This window comes from Natator depressus, chromosome 3 (genome assembly GCF_965152275.1).
Source record: "Natator depressus isolate rNatDep1 chromosome 3, rNatDep2.hap1, whole genome shotgun sequence".
In the NCBI taxonomy this organism is placed as follows: Eukaryota; Metazoa; Chordata; order Testudines; family Cheloniidae; genus Natator; species Natator depressus.
In genome coordinates, this window is record NC_134236.1 from 105337345 (window position 1) to 105351734 (window position 14390).

General features: G+C 41.5%; 1 protein-coding gene across 1 annotated transcript in view; it reads right to left on the bottom strand.

Moving 5' to 3' along the window:
* Positions 1 to 14390, bottom strand: part of IFNGR1 (interferon gamma receptor 1) — a 36591-nt gene that overhangs the window by 13496 nt on the left and 8705 nt on the right. The gene's annotated exons all lie outside the window — the stretch shown is intronic.

Consider the following 14390-nt stretch of genomic DNA (forward strand, 5'->3'; position numbering starts at 1 on the left):
TTACTGTTTCTGTTTCTTTCTCTAATCATAGATGTCAGCTCCTGTGATGGTTGTAGAATCCCCATTATTCTACTCCTTTCAGCCTCTTGGCTGCTGCAAGGGGTTTGTGTCCTCACTATTCTATCTTCTGGTCTCCATTTTTGGGTCCCCAGCTAAGTGAATGGCTTCAGTTTCTAGCTCTGAGCAAATAATTCCTAAAAGCAGTGAAACTAACACGATTCTTTTCAATGCTACTGCTGTCTACAGGGTTCTGAACAGTAGCAGTGAAAACTGACAAGACTTTTGTTGTTAGTCTGCTATAGCTTTTAACAGCTTTGAGCAGCAGCAACACTGGAGTTCTAAGCAGACTAGGTCTTGTTTACACACAGAAGTTACACCAATTTAACAGAGTTTTAAAATAATTCAGTACAACTGTGTGTACAAAACCCAATATTAGCAAGTTTAAATTGACTTAACTTGTTAGTATATTTACAGGGGCAAGTTATCAGTAGAAGACAGGTTTAAAACTGATTTAAGTGTCCACACTAAGTTGCACTGGTTTAACTACATCAGCATTTAAAACAAACAAAACAAAACCCCCCAAAAAAACCAAAACCCAAACACCACACTATTAGTTAAAACAGTGCAAGGCCTGCTTAGACCAGGCATAAATGGGTTAAAAAAAATAAATCCATAAAATCACACCTTAATTTAAATAGTGCAACTTTCCTCATAGACAAGCCTACAGAAAGGTTACACTGCACTGTTTTCCACAGAGTTCATGTTTGAGAGGTTACCTTTTTTAAAGAAAAAAAAACCAAACCACAAAACTTAAATTCTGCATAAGCTGATGACACCTGTTTAGGAAAACTTCCTACTTGCCCAGGGAAATGGATTTTCAGGCTCTGTCCATGCTTAGACACTTCAACGATTACAAGATAGAGGATGTAAAGAGTTTCTCTTAGAAGTATTGCTGTTCACCTGAAACAGATAGCCAGAACATAAGCAAAGAAAGAAAGGCACTGACCTGTCCAAAAGCATATTGGCCCAAGTGATCAAAAAATTATATGCTTTCTGATGTCCTCCTTCCTTACCTTTAAAGAGGGACACCAACTTGGGGGGGGGGGGGAAATCACATCTATTTGAAGTGTTTATAGCTTCTGTTGGTTGAGAAGTAACATCTATCATTACTACAACTCAAAAACTGTTAAAGAGTGCCTCTCCTTCAGTTTGTTTACATTAAGCATGAAAATCTACCCAGCTTCAGCAGAGTTATAAGTCTTTGAAAAATGCTATTTGCACATGCTCAGTGGAGCTTGTTAGAGGCTTACTTACTCCTAAAATCTCCAAAGTTTAATCTCCAACATAGTCCAGCCTATAGGGATCCCTACATCACAGCAAAAGCATTGGACATGCTCCCTGAATGGGGTGATAAATCCTAAATTAAGGGAGCCTTGCTTTTCACACATTTTATTATTAAAGGTATTAAAGGCAAAACTAGGACCAGAATGCGTGTCTCATAGCATTTCCACTTAGTCACACTGCTTTTCAGAATATGCAAACTCTGTGTAGTTGGCTGTGCTGTCTATAATCACAAGCCTATAACCCCCCCCCCCCCCCCCCCCGAGTTAAGAGTACAACCCAGGATTTCTCATTTCCAACGTATTTCTGCAGTCTGGCAAGTAGCCACGTAAGCTCTGACAAACTGTGTGTACCATCACCCTCTAGTAGCTGTTTCATATAAGATGACCGCATACTACTGATACCAGGTGTCGCTTTAGCTCAAGAGGTAGATGTCTATGCTGGATACCTAGAAGGCCTGGAAAGCGTTCAGCAAGTGAATCAGGGTTGTGTAGTGAATGCAGCTGTCTGTAGGACATCTGATTCATCCATTGTAGAACTACAAGGTGTTGAGAGAGTGAGGAGGAGTTAGGGGACTGCAGAAAGAGAAAGGACTGCCTTCAAAGGCAACTGAATGCCACCCAGGAGAACTGGGTTCCATTCATATATCTGCTATAGACTGCATATGTTGGTGGGTAAGTCACTTAAATGAAGATTTTCACATTGTATTCCTCATTTTCTCGGTACCCAACTTGAGACATGGGACCTTGTTTTCAGAGTTGCTGAGCACTCAACTACAAGTAAAGTCAATGGGAACTGCAGCTACTAAGCACCTCTAGGAGCAAGATGTGGAGTTGGGAAGTCCTGGGCTTCAATTCTGGTTATACCATTGACTCACTCTGTGGCTTTGCACGAGTCATTATCTGTTTTAGTCTCCTTGTGTTTAAAAAAGGGTATAATATTTACCCATCTATTTCATAGGGGTGTTGGCAGCGGTTGGTTAGTGTCTGTACATTGCTTTGAACATACACAATTATTAAAAATGTAGAATACTCTAAAAATGGATCCTTAGTTCTCAAGTTAGGTATCCAAACATGGAAGCAACCATAATTAGTGGACACTTCAAATTATAGCCTAGGTTCCTTATCTGTAAAATGAGGAGAACTCATTTATTCCTGGACTTTAGCAAAGCTTTTGATACGGTCTCTCACAGTATTCTTGCCGGTGAGTTAAAGAAGTATGGGCTGGATGAATGAACTATAGGTGGATAGAAAGCTGGCTAAACCATCGGGCTCAATGGGTAGTGATCAATGGTTCCATGTCTAGTTGGAAGCCGGTATCAAGCAGAGTGCTCCAAGGGTCAGTCCTGGGGCCGGGTTTGTTCAATATCTTCATTAACGATCTGGAGGATGGTGTGGATCACACCCTCAGAAGTTTGCAGATGACACTAAACTGGGAGGAGTAGTAGATATGCTGGAAGGTAGGAACAGGATACAGAGGGACCTAGACAAATTGGAGGATTGGGCCAAAAGAAATCTGATGAGGTTCAACAAGGACAAGTGCAGAGTCCTGCACTTAGGACGGAAGAATCCCATGCACTGCTACAGACTAGGGACCAAGTGGCTAGACAACAGTTCTGCAGAAAAGGACCTGGGGTTACAATGAACGAGAAGCTGGATATGAGTCAACAGTGTGCCCTTGTTGCCATGAAGGCTAACGGCATTTTGAGCTGTATAAGTAGGAGCACTGCCAGCAGATCAAGGGACGTGATCATTCCCCTCTATTCAGTATTGATGAGGCTTCATCTGGAGTACTGTGTCCAGTTTTGGGCCCCACACTACAAGGATATGGAAAAACTGGAAAGAGTCCAGCGAAGGGAAACAAAAATGATTAGGGGGCTGGAGCACATGACTTATGAGGAGAGGCTGAGGGAACTGGGATTATTTAGTCCGCAGAAGAGAAGAATGAGGGGGGATTTGATAGCTGCTTTCAACTACCAGAAAGGGGGTTTCAAAGAGGATGGATCTCGACTGTTCTCAGTAGTACCAGATGACAGAACGAGGAGTAATGGTCTCAAGTTGAAGTGGGGGAGGTTTACGCTGGATATTAGGAAAAACTTTTTCACTAGGAGGGTGGTGAAGCACTGGAATGCGTTACCTAGGGAGGTGGTGGAATCTCCTTCCTTAGAGGTTTTTAAGGTCAGGCTTGACAAAGCCCTGGTTGGGATGATTTAGTTGGGGATTGGTCCTGCTTTGAGCAGAGGGTTGGACTAGATGACCTCCTGAGGTCCCTTCCAACCCTGATATTCTATGATTCTTATCTCAGAGGAGTTGTGAAGATACATTCATAAGACACTCCTACTAATACCATAGAAAGCTAATTAATAATTAGGCATTAGAAATTAATAATTCTGTATCCAGCATAGCATTTGGATGGTTTTCAATAAATAGAGCATGAGGCCAAACCTTAAGCCTAAGAATAACACTGGATAGTTTCCTCAAACCCATCCTGTGCACTGATTAAGGCAAGGGTCACGTGGTAAAAAAAGTCTGTGATCATGTAGTTAGAGATCATCATAATACATATACACAAGGGCACCAAATTAAGTTTGAATAGAAAATTTTACTTCTGGCATTTCCTACCTTTTAAATGTTTGAATTTGCAATCTTATTTTAATGTAGGTAATAGACCATAACTCAAACCTGACCTTTGCCAGATTATATTTTTGTTTACAGAACACAGCAGATAGACTTGAGGCTGTACGTTAAGAGAGCCTAGACTTTGTTTCGTATTATACTAATAAGGGAAAGTAAAAAAAAACATTTCCCTCATCTTAAGAATGAGACCACAAAGATTTAATATGTGCAATGTGCAAGGTTTGAAAGTGGTTTAGTCATTCTCTAACACATGCAATGTGACATTTCAGTTATTGGAAAGAGCAGCAGATTCTCAACCACAAGAAAAAAAAGTGTCAAAAGTATTTATCTATTCTAAAATGCCTAACAGTAAATACAATACTTGGTGCAATAAGCCATGCAGAATATAAATGCAAATTAACATACTATTACACAAATAAAACTACATACAAATATTAAGGTTGCAAAATCAAGCACTGAAAAGTTAGGAAATGCCAGAATTACGGCTGCCTGTGGAACCTTAATTCAGCCCCCTTGCACATGTACAGTCTTTAATTACATGATCATATACTATTTTTTCCACAACCACCCTGCCTCATTAAGTGCACAGGAGGGATTGTGCTCACTTAATGAGCAACTATTCAATGTGTTGTTTTCTCCACATTCTTCAATGTGTTCCCCCACGCCTTGTTCACATCCATTGTTTGAACTCTGTTCTGAAGGCACAATTTTTAGTTCCCTCATAGGCTTTCTATGGTGCTTGTCACTATGGTATCTGGTTGTTTCATAAACATTCATGAATTAATTTAGACACCCCTGTGAAATGAAGAGGTATTATTCCTATTTTGCAGATAGGGAATTGAGACACGGAAAGATTAAGATCAAAAGTATCCATTAATTTTAGGTGTCCAAGTTAAGACACCTAGAAACAGATTTTCTGAATGCTTAGGATTATATATGACAGGTTTCAGAGTAACAGCCGTGTTAGTCTGTATTCACAAAAAAAAAAAAAAGGAGTACTTGTGGCATCTTAGAGACTAACCAATTTATTTGAGCATAAGCTTTCGTGAGCTACAGCTCACTTCATCGGATGCATCGGAGCTGTAGCTCACGAACGCTTATGCTCAAATAAATTGGTTAGTCTCTAAGGTGCCACAAGTACTCCTTTTCTTTTTAGGATTATATAGCATTTTATATGTTCACAGCACTACTCTGATTAGCTACAATTGCAGCTACTGAATGCTCTGCACGTTAGACCCCAGGGCCTAGCATCAGGCATCCAGAAAATGAGGTACACACAATTAATGACCGCCTGTGCAAAGTTTGGTTTAGGTGACTTGCCCAGCATCATACAAGAATTCTGAGGCAGGGATAGAATCCAATTCTTCAGGGTAGCATTCAATTGTCTTAACCATGAGACCATCCTTTCTCTACCTGCAGTTCATTACCTCACTCACTACACACCACCTTCCAACTTCTGAAACAAATGAAGAAGGGGTCCTACAGTCACTTTCACTAAAGAACACATTCACTCCAGAGTGTGTCTATCTTGTGCATTGAACGAGGCAGGTATCCTGTGGGAAAAAATGGTCTTCAATTATATCACCACATATTACTATATGCACAAGGGAGGGTGAATTAAGATTGTGCAAGTAATTTTAATTCTGGCATTTCCTAACATTGGAGTGCAGACTTTACGCTGACACCTGCATGGGAGACATCAGCATGGGCAGAACATATAGGTCCATTGTAGAGACTTCTGTCACTTGAACTAATGGAGTACCTAATAGCAGTACTAGGCTGTCCTCTTCTGTGGGGACCAGCACTAGAAGGGAATGAGACACTTTACTATCTGTGAAACCTGCTATTTGCTGACAACTGCAGAGGAATAGTGAAACTCAGGGATCATGGATTCCATTCCAGGCTCTCAAGGAGAGTGTGTTGTAGTGGGCATAGACCAGAGGTGGACAAACTTCAGCCCAGGGGCCACATCCGGTCCTTCAGACATTTTAATTTGGCCTTGAGCTCCCACCAGGGAGTGGAGTCCAGGGTTTGCCCCCCTTCATCGCTCCAGCCGTGGAGTGGGGTTCGGGGCTTGCCCCCCTCTGTGCGTGCCGTGACTCCGCGCAGTTCCTGGAAGCAACAGCATGTCCCCCGTCTGGCTCCCATGCTTAGGGGCAGCAAGGGGGCTCTGCACGCTGCCCCCGCCCCAAGTGTGGCCCCTGCAGCTCCCATTGGCCGGGAACTGTGGTTAATAGGAGCTGCAGGGGCAATGCCTGTGGACGGGGCAGCGTATGAGCTGCCTGGCCATGTCGCCACGTAGGAGCCGGAGGGGGGACATGCCGCAGCTTCCGGGAGCTGCTTGAGGTAAGTGCCACCAGGAGCCTGCCCCCCCCCGCCATGCCCCAACCCCCTGCCCCAGCCCAGATCCTCCCGCCCTCCAAACCCCAACCCCTCATCCCCATCCCCACTCCAGAGCCCACACCCCCAGCCTGGAGCCCTCACCCCCCCCCACATCCCAACCCCCCTGCCCCAGCCCAGAGCCCCCTCCCGCACTGAACTCCTCATTTCTGGCCCCACTCCACAGCCCACACCCCCAGCCGGAGCCCGCACCCCAACCCCCAATTTCATGAGTATTCATGGCCCGCCATACAATTTCCATACCCAAATGTAGCCCTCGGGCCAAGAAGTTTGCCCACCCCTGACACAGACTCATCTGTGAATTTCCCTCAACTTTGACCCCTCCTGCCTCGTCCCCTCTAACTTGCATAGTTGTGCATCTTCCTCACCCCTAGTTCTTCATCCCAGTCCCATTTTCCCCACTTGACCCGTCCCAGTCTATTCATTCAGCTCATTATCCCAGCCTGTCTCCTTGCCCAGCCAGTTCCAGTTCACCAGCTCAACTCCTCATTGATTCTGTCTCTCCTCCCACCCCCAGCCACTCCTCGCACCCACATTATCCATCTCATCTGAAGGTAACACTTCAAGAAGATATTTGGGATCCCCCCCAGCCCAACAAAGACTACAAAACCAAAGGGACTATAACAAAGGCCTTCTCAATTAGAACACATACAATCTTAACAGTAAGTTTCACCATGCATGCCAGCTATCATGATACTTAAAAAGTAGCAGTTTCCAAATGATCATTAGTCACACTCTTCAAGAATATTATTGCTACACATTACAGAGAACATATCATGGTCTTGAACTAGTACATTGGGGGTATATAAAAAAACAAACAAAATACATAATTAAACATCTCTCCATTCTACAATATCCCATCCTGCTCTGCTGGTCTAGCCACAATTTTGGGACACCAATCAATATTGGTTACAGACACAGTGGTTACTCAAACAGAAAAGTCTCCAATTAATACCTTAAATCTAAATAAAATGCACACAAAGTACAACAACATTTGTGATGCAAAATCATATTTAACCGTAAGAAGTCAAGCATAAAGAAGTCAGGAAATTCAGCAGTAAACTGGGGCGTACGACATACCCCGTGTAAATATACAACATGATCCAATTTACCATGGAATTTCTTGACTTCTCAGAACTATTTTCTTAGCCTTAACGTTAACAATTCAAATGCTTACAAATAGGCACTTCCACAGCTCTAAAATCTTATCTCATCCCTTCCAATTCTCTCCTCCTTCCAGACTCCCATCTTTTACAATGTTAAGTACAAGTAAAACTAAAACTTATCTAACTGAAGGACAGGTATCCGTACTACAGGGTGGATAAAAATCAATTTAAAATTTTTTTTTAAAATTTTTTTAATTTAAATAGGTTTTTTCCCCCCTCAAAAAGCATTTTATCAAAAAAAAAAAAAAATCCTATCTAAAGATAGCTACAATGTATTTTAATTAAAACTCAAAGATATCTCATTATGGAATAGGGATTATAAATTCTAATTCTATTCTCATATTCTATGAGACAATATATTCATGTAATGTTTAAGAAAAGTTTTGTAAATGAGTTCCAATAGTTCACTGGTCCCCAACCTTTCTGTGGGAATAGCATATTCCTATTCCCAGAAGACTGTGGTGGGTGCCAGACCCTCTGCCGCCGAAATGCGGAAGCGACAAGAAGCGCTCCTGCTGAAACGCCGCGGAAAAATAGCAACGCTTTTTGACGGCATTTCGGAGGGCGGTTCTACGGTGGCCGCACTTGGCAGTGGCGTTTCGGCGGTGTGGTGTCCTGCGGGCGCACACAACTACCCCGGCAGGCACAACTGTGTTCGCGGGCACCGCGTGGGAGACCCCTGCAATAGTTAATGGATTAGGGACCCAATCTTCTGGGGTTCAAGGGGCTTCTGTATAGAAAGATTAATCTAAACAATCTACCCACCCAATGGGACTCAGTGATCAGTCTAGAAGATACCATCAGAGATGCTTAGTTTTGCAGTTCTCAAAAATGTGGAGGTGTGTCTCCAGAGATAACATACTTGTTAACAGCAAAAATGTTTTAAAATAAATAATATAGAGAGGTGAGAAATAACAGACCTCAACCCTATTGTCCCTCTGCAAATTTGTGTACACAGAGTCAATCCTTACCTCTCTCTGAAAGTGCAAAGTTTCAGAAAGTTCAATGAATAGAAGATTGTTGGGGGCGGAATAGATCTGGACAAGGAAAAGAAGTCTGGAAATAAATGTGAGAAGGGAGGGACAGGCAACAGAAACAAAAGTGAAACTGTTCATATTCCAGAAGTCTTGAGGTCCTTCTGAGTGTAGCCTTCATTGATTTGAGATCTACCATACCATTCTCCCACTAGAAGGGAAAACCTATAATGGCAGCAGGCAGTAAGAGACACCCAGTTTGGGAATATTTTAATGAAGTTCCTCTACCTGTGGGTAAGACAGGCATGCATGCAAAATGCAAACAGTGCAACAAAGAAATGCAAGGGCTACTTGCCCGAATGAAACATCAGGAGAAGTGTTCCTTCTCAGGAGAAAGCTGCGTTGAAGACCATGAAAGGAACATGTCTGAACATGCAGGATCTTCATGTTGGTAAACTTTTTTTATTTCATACTTCTTTCTTAAGGAATGCCTGTCTTCCTTCTGGATTATACTTGAATTCTCATATTTGAGCAAAAAATATAGCTGTTACTCTATGGTACTATCGTTTTAGATGCAGTTGTGATAAAAAAAATAAATAGCTGAAATAGACAGATCTTCCTTTTACAATTTCACCTTTAAAGTAGTACTGAGTATCAGTGAATGCAATGAGTAATACTAAATGAGCAGTATGATAATAATAATTAAATAACTGCACTGACTTATTTTGTTTAGGAGAATCCATCCTCAACATACAGGATTCTGAAGACTATCCACCTTCAAGATCACCATCATTTTCTATAGTTTCAGTTATCTGCCAATGATAGTGTTTCAGTCACATCATGTATGTCACCATAGCCACAGTATATCACCTGTAGCAAAAAGAAAAAAAAAAAAACTCCATCATCCAGAAACAACCACAGATAAATTTGTGATAAGAACCAGCAGATTACAAAAAAAAGGTAATTGATGAAAAAATTGCCCGGTTTGTTTATGCAACAAACTCTCTTTTCCATATGATTGAGAACCCACATTTCATTAACATGGTTCAGTCATTAAGACCAGGATACAGTCCCCCCAACAGAGCAGATGTTGCAGGTAAATTGCTGGATAAAGTGTACGAAAGAGAAATTGAGCAGTGTGCAAAAGGTCTAAAGGGTGAAATTGTTAAGTCTGAGTCTTGATGGGTGGAGCAATGTAAAATGATCCTGTTGTATGTGCTTGTGTGACAACAGAAGAAGGGAGTGTCTTCCTTACAGAAACAACTGATATATCCGAAATGCACACACAGCAGAATACTTACAAGAAGTAGCTATAAGTAAGAGCTATAACACACTGAAAAAAAATTTCAAATTTCTAGTATGCAGCTTAGTCACAGACAATGCTGCAAATGTATCCAAGATGAGAAGAAATTATTTAGAAGGAAGTGGAGAGTCCCAAGCTAACATACGGTTGAAGTGCTCATTTGATGCACCTCCTAGCCAAAGACTTCAGTGTTCCAGAAATAAAGGCTAATGTTGTTGAAATTGCAAAATACTTCTGTAACAACCACTTTGCAGCAGCTGCTCTGAAAAAGGAGGGAGGAACCAAGCTAACACTTCCACAAGATGGAACTCAGTAATGGACTGTTTTGAGCACTGTATCAAGAACTGGCTTAATCGGATGACAGTTTGTGAACAAAATCATAAAAAAATAGATGGCACTGTCACAGCCAAAGTTCTCAACATTAGGCTTAAGAGAAATGTTGAAGACATGCGGAGTACCCTGAAGCCTATTTCTGTAGCCTTGAACAAAATGCTGGGAAATAGCTGTTTTATTGCTGAAGCTGTTGAAATTTGGAAGGAACTGAGTGAGATCTTAAAAAGAGAAATATGCAACGACACAGTTAAATTACAAGCATCAATAAAACAAATGGGACAAGCACCATCTCCAGCTCATTTTCTTGCAAATATTCTCAATACTTGGTACCAGTGTCAAACTTTAACTGCTGAAGAAGAGGAGGAGTTGGCTATGACATGGACCTCCAGCAATCACCACTCCATAATGCCAACTATAATAAACTGCAGAGCTAAGGGTGAGCCATTCAAGAAATATATGTTTGCTGATGATGTTTTAAAGAAAGTCACACCAGTGAACTGGTGGAAGTCACTTAAGCACTTGGATTCAGAGGCGAAGTGATCATCTCACTTTTAACAGCAGTAGTTTCTTCTGCTTGTGTAGAAAGAATATTCTCTTCCTTTGGACTAATTCATTCCAAGTTGAGAAATAGTTTGGGACCTGAAAAAGCAGGAAAGCATGTTTTTCTTTTCCAGATTATGAACAAACAGGAAAATGAAGGTGAAGACGACTGAGTTAACTGCAGAAGCCAATATTTTAAGTTTCTCATATTGATCTGGCTGAGATAATCAATTTAATTTTTTTTTTTAAATTTCATTTAACTATTTTAGTTAAAAACAAACAATTTTAACAAAAACAAACCTGATTTTAAAGAACTTGAATGTTTTACTAAATTCAAAAATTCACATGCCTGTTTTGTTAAAATATTATGTGTTTGCTGTTGAAGAAAAAAATCCAGAATACATAACGTTGTTGTTTTAGTTAAATAAAACAATTTAAATGTCTGTCTGGTGATGGTCTCCTCCTAATACAGCATGGCAAGAAAATCCTCCAAATATTAGTGATTAACTTGTTGAATTGCAGATAGTTCACCTCCCAATGACTTCATAAATATCTGCTTCAATTACCTTTGGTAAATGAAATAACCAAACAATCATTCATTTTCTGATATAGCTGTAAAACTAATCTGAAAAGGCTTCAAAATAAATCACTTAAAAAAATGTATAGTGTGTACCTTCTAAAAACGAAACCTACATCTGTGAGTTGTGAAAAAATATGTATTAAGGTCATAACAACCAACAAGAATGCACTTTTATGTAGCAATCCATGATTAAATAGAGTCTACCTGACTAGTGATTTAAATCAATTTGATTTAACTCAAATCCACCCTGCTGTACTAGTCTAATTAAGGCACATATGAATTAGGCCACAGAAGTCAACAGCAAGGCAGACCTACTCAGATTCCTTGAAAGTAGACAAAACAGCATTTGTCCCAATAAAAAAAGAAAAAATATGTGGCGTGACAAGCAGACAAATCTATTAAGATACCATGACTCCAGAGACAAGAAACAAAGGCTATTTAACTGAGTGGCAAGCAACCTAAATTCTGCAGCAAAATCCCTGGTTTATGTCACTGGAAATTCTGTGGCAGTTTCAAGTAATTAAAAAATGATAGGGAAGATATTTTAATACAAAAATGAATGCAATCAATACACTGTTCTGTATTGACATTAAAACTTTAGTACAGCATAAAATGAATTGGATCTAATGTATAACCTTCTGGAGACTTTTATATTGACAACATACAACTGCATTGTAAAAGTTGTCAGGAGGAAACTGGAGATTATGGCAGCTAGGTAGGGAACTTTGGGGACTAGGGAAAGCGTGGGAGATAGTTTGGGACTTTGGCCTCAGGTAGGTGTTTAAGGGGTGAGGGAACAGGGAGGCGATGCATTTCTTCCCGCCCTATATTGGTGGGATTAGAGGCAATGAATTGGGGTCATGAAGTTGGTTTAAAAGCCTGTCCCAATGGAGTCAAAGGAAGTTTTGCCATTGTCTTTAATGGAGCCATGATTTCACCCTTCAGACTCCAACCTCAGCAACTGTTAAAAGTCACCTGTTCTTCAATCCAATAGTCATAACTACATCTAGTAAATGATGGATAAACTGGATATTTCTGCTTAGATTACTAGCAGTGAAGTAGTTAATTTTGGCATTCAGGTTCTCACGAAATTTCAGAGCTGATGCCCCAATGATATAGGTTGAAGTTATAAAACCTAGAAATGTACTTTTTTTTTTAAATAGTAACTTCGAATCTGTTGATTATCTCTCATGCAAATTCTGTGGCAAGTTTACATGAGGCCCTGGTCTAATACCCAAAAGCTGTATCTGCAGAAGACCAAGTATCAGTATAGTTTTGATAACACTTGAAGCAAACCCCAGATGAGAGCTCTGCACAGATCCTTTGCTAAGAAGTCTCCCTTTTAGCCCCAAATGCTGAGACTGAAAAAGTGGAAAGAATGGGCAACCAATTGTCCTCTCTCTCCTAGCTGATATGACTGCATCTAGGAATGGTACCTTTTAAGATGAGAACAGTTTAAAAAAAGAGGCTAACATGGGACATGCAGACAGCTGCAGCGGCACAGGAGCCAGCAAACAGAGCTGTAAACAGGGAGTTTGAAACGGGAGTTTGTATTGCGGCGCTTGTTTGGGGTTTGTTTTTGCTGTGGGCGCTGGTGTTTTGGTGTGGTTTGTGTTTCCCAGATTAACAGGATTTAGGTGGGAAGGCTACGACAGCTACAGAGGCAGCAGTGGGAGTGACCCATGTAGCGGAAGACACAATGAAGATGACTGGATGTGGAAGCTGCAGTATGTACATGATCCTGGAGGGGGGGACCTGGAAAGAGTTTCGTTTGCATGAAGTGCCGTCTGATAGAACTGATGGAAGAAAAGATAAGAGGATTGGAGATGGAAAGTCTGGTTGAGTTTAGAAGGGGGTTCGAGAGGATTATGGAGCAAAGACATGAGGCGGCTGAAGGGAAAAACTCAGACTTGCAGATGGAAACAGGACTGAAGAATTCTAAGGGGAGACTGCTGGGTGAAGAAAATGGACAGTGGAAGCATGTGACTAAGAGAACCAAGCAGAGGAAAAGACGGGCTAGTGAAGGAGAAATAGAGCTCAAGAACAGGTTTGCAGAGTTGGAAAATGAAGAAGGGGCTCAGCAGGTGGTCACTGAAGGTGGAAGGGCAAGGAAAAAGAGAAGAGTGGCTAGTCCTATAGGAAACAGGGAAGAGTCAATGGACACTACACCAAATATGAACCCCAGGAGGATACAGGATGGGTTGAAGAGGACAACAAGGGAGAATAGGAATGGAAAGAACTTGCAGCCAGAGGGAACAGGGGATAGACCGGAGAATCGCATCGTCACCAGGAAAAGGCAAAGTCTGTGATGGGGGACTCCTTACTGAGAAGAACAGACAGGCCTGTAACCAGAGCTGATCCAGAAAATAGAAGGGTGTGCTGTCTTCCAGGTGCTAAGATATAGGATGTGGACCTGAGGTTGAAGAGGATCCTAAAGGGAGCAGGAAAGAATCCACTGATCGTCCTTCATGTGGGAATAAACGATACTGGTAGATTCTCACTGGAACGTATCAAGGGAGACTATGCCAGGCTGGGGAAGACACTTAAGGAAATCGAGGCTCAGGTGATCTTCAGTGGGATTCTGCCTGTTCTGAGAGAAGGGCAACAAAGGTGTGACAAGATTATGACTATCAACAGATGGCTCAGGCAGTGGTGCTATAAGGAGGGCTTTGGAATGTATGGCCACTGGGAGGCATTCATGGACAGAGGACAGTTCTCTCGGGATGGACTTCATCTGAGAAGGGAAGGAAATAGACTTCTAGGATGGAGGCTGGCACAACTGATTAAGAGAGCTTTAAACTAGGAATTTGGGGGAGATGTCCAGGTAATCTCCACGCTGGATTTTAGCATTGAGAGGGAAGAAAACAAAGTAAGAAAGGATACAGCCGTGGGTAGGAGAATGGACATAAGGAGGAAGGGCAGTGTGGATACCAGTCCAATAGGTCACACTGGCTGTAGAATGTCCGTGCCTAATCGGGTAAAGAATTTGAGGGAGGCCAAACAGCAAAAATTAAGATGTTTGTACACCAATGCGAGGAGCCTAGGTAACAAAATGGAGGAACTAGAGCTACTGGTGCAGGAAGTGAAACCTGGTGTTATAGGGATAACAGAAACATG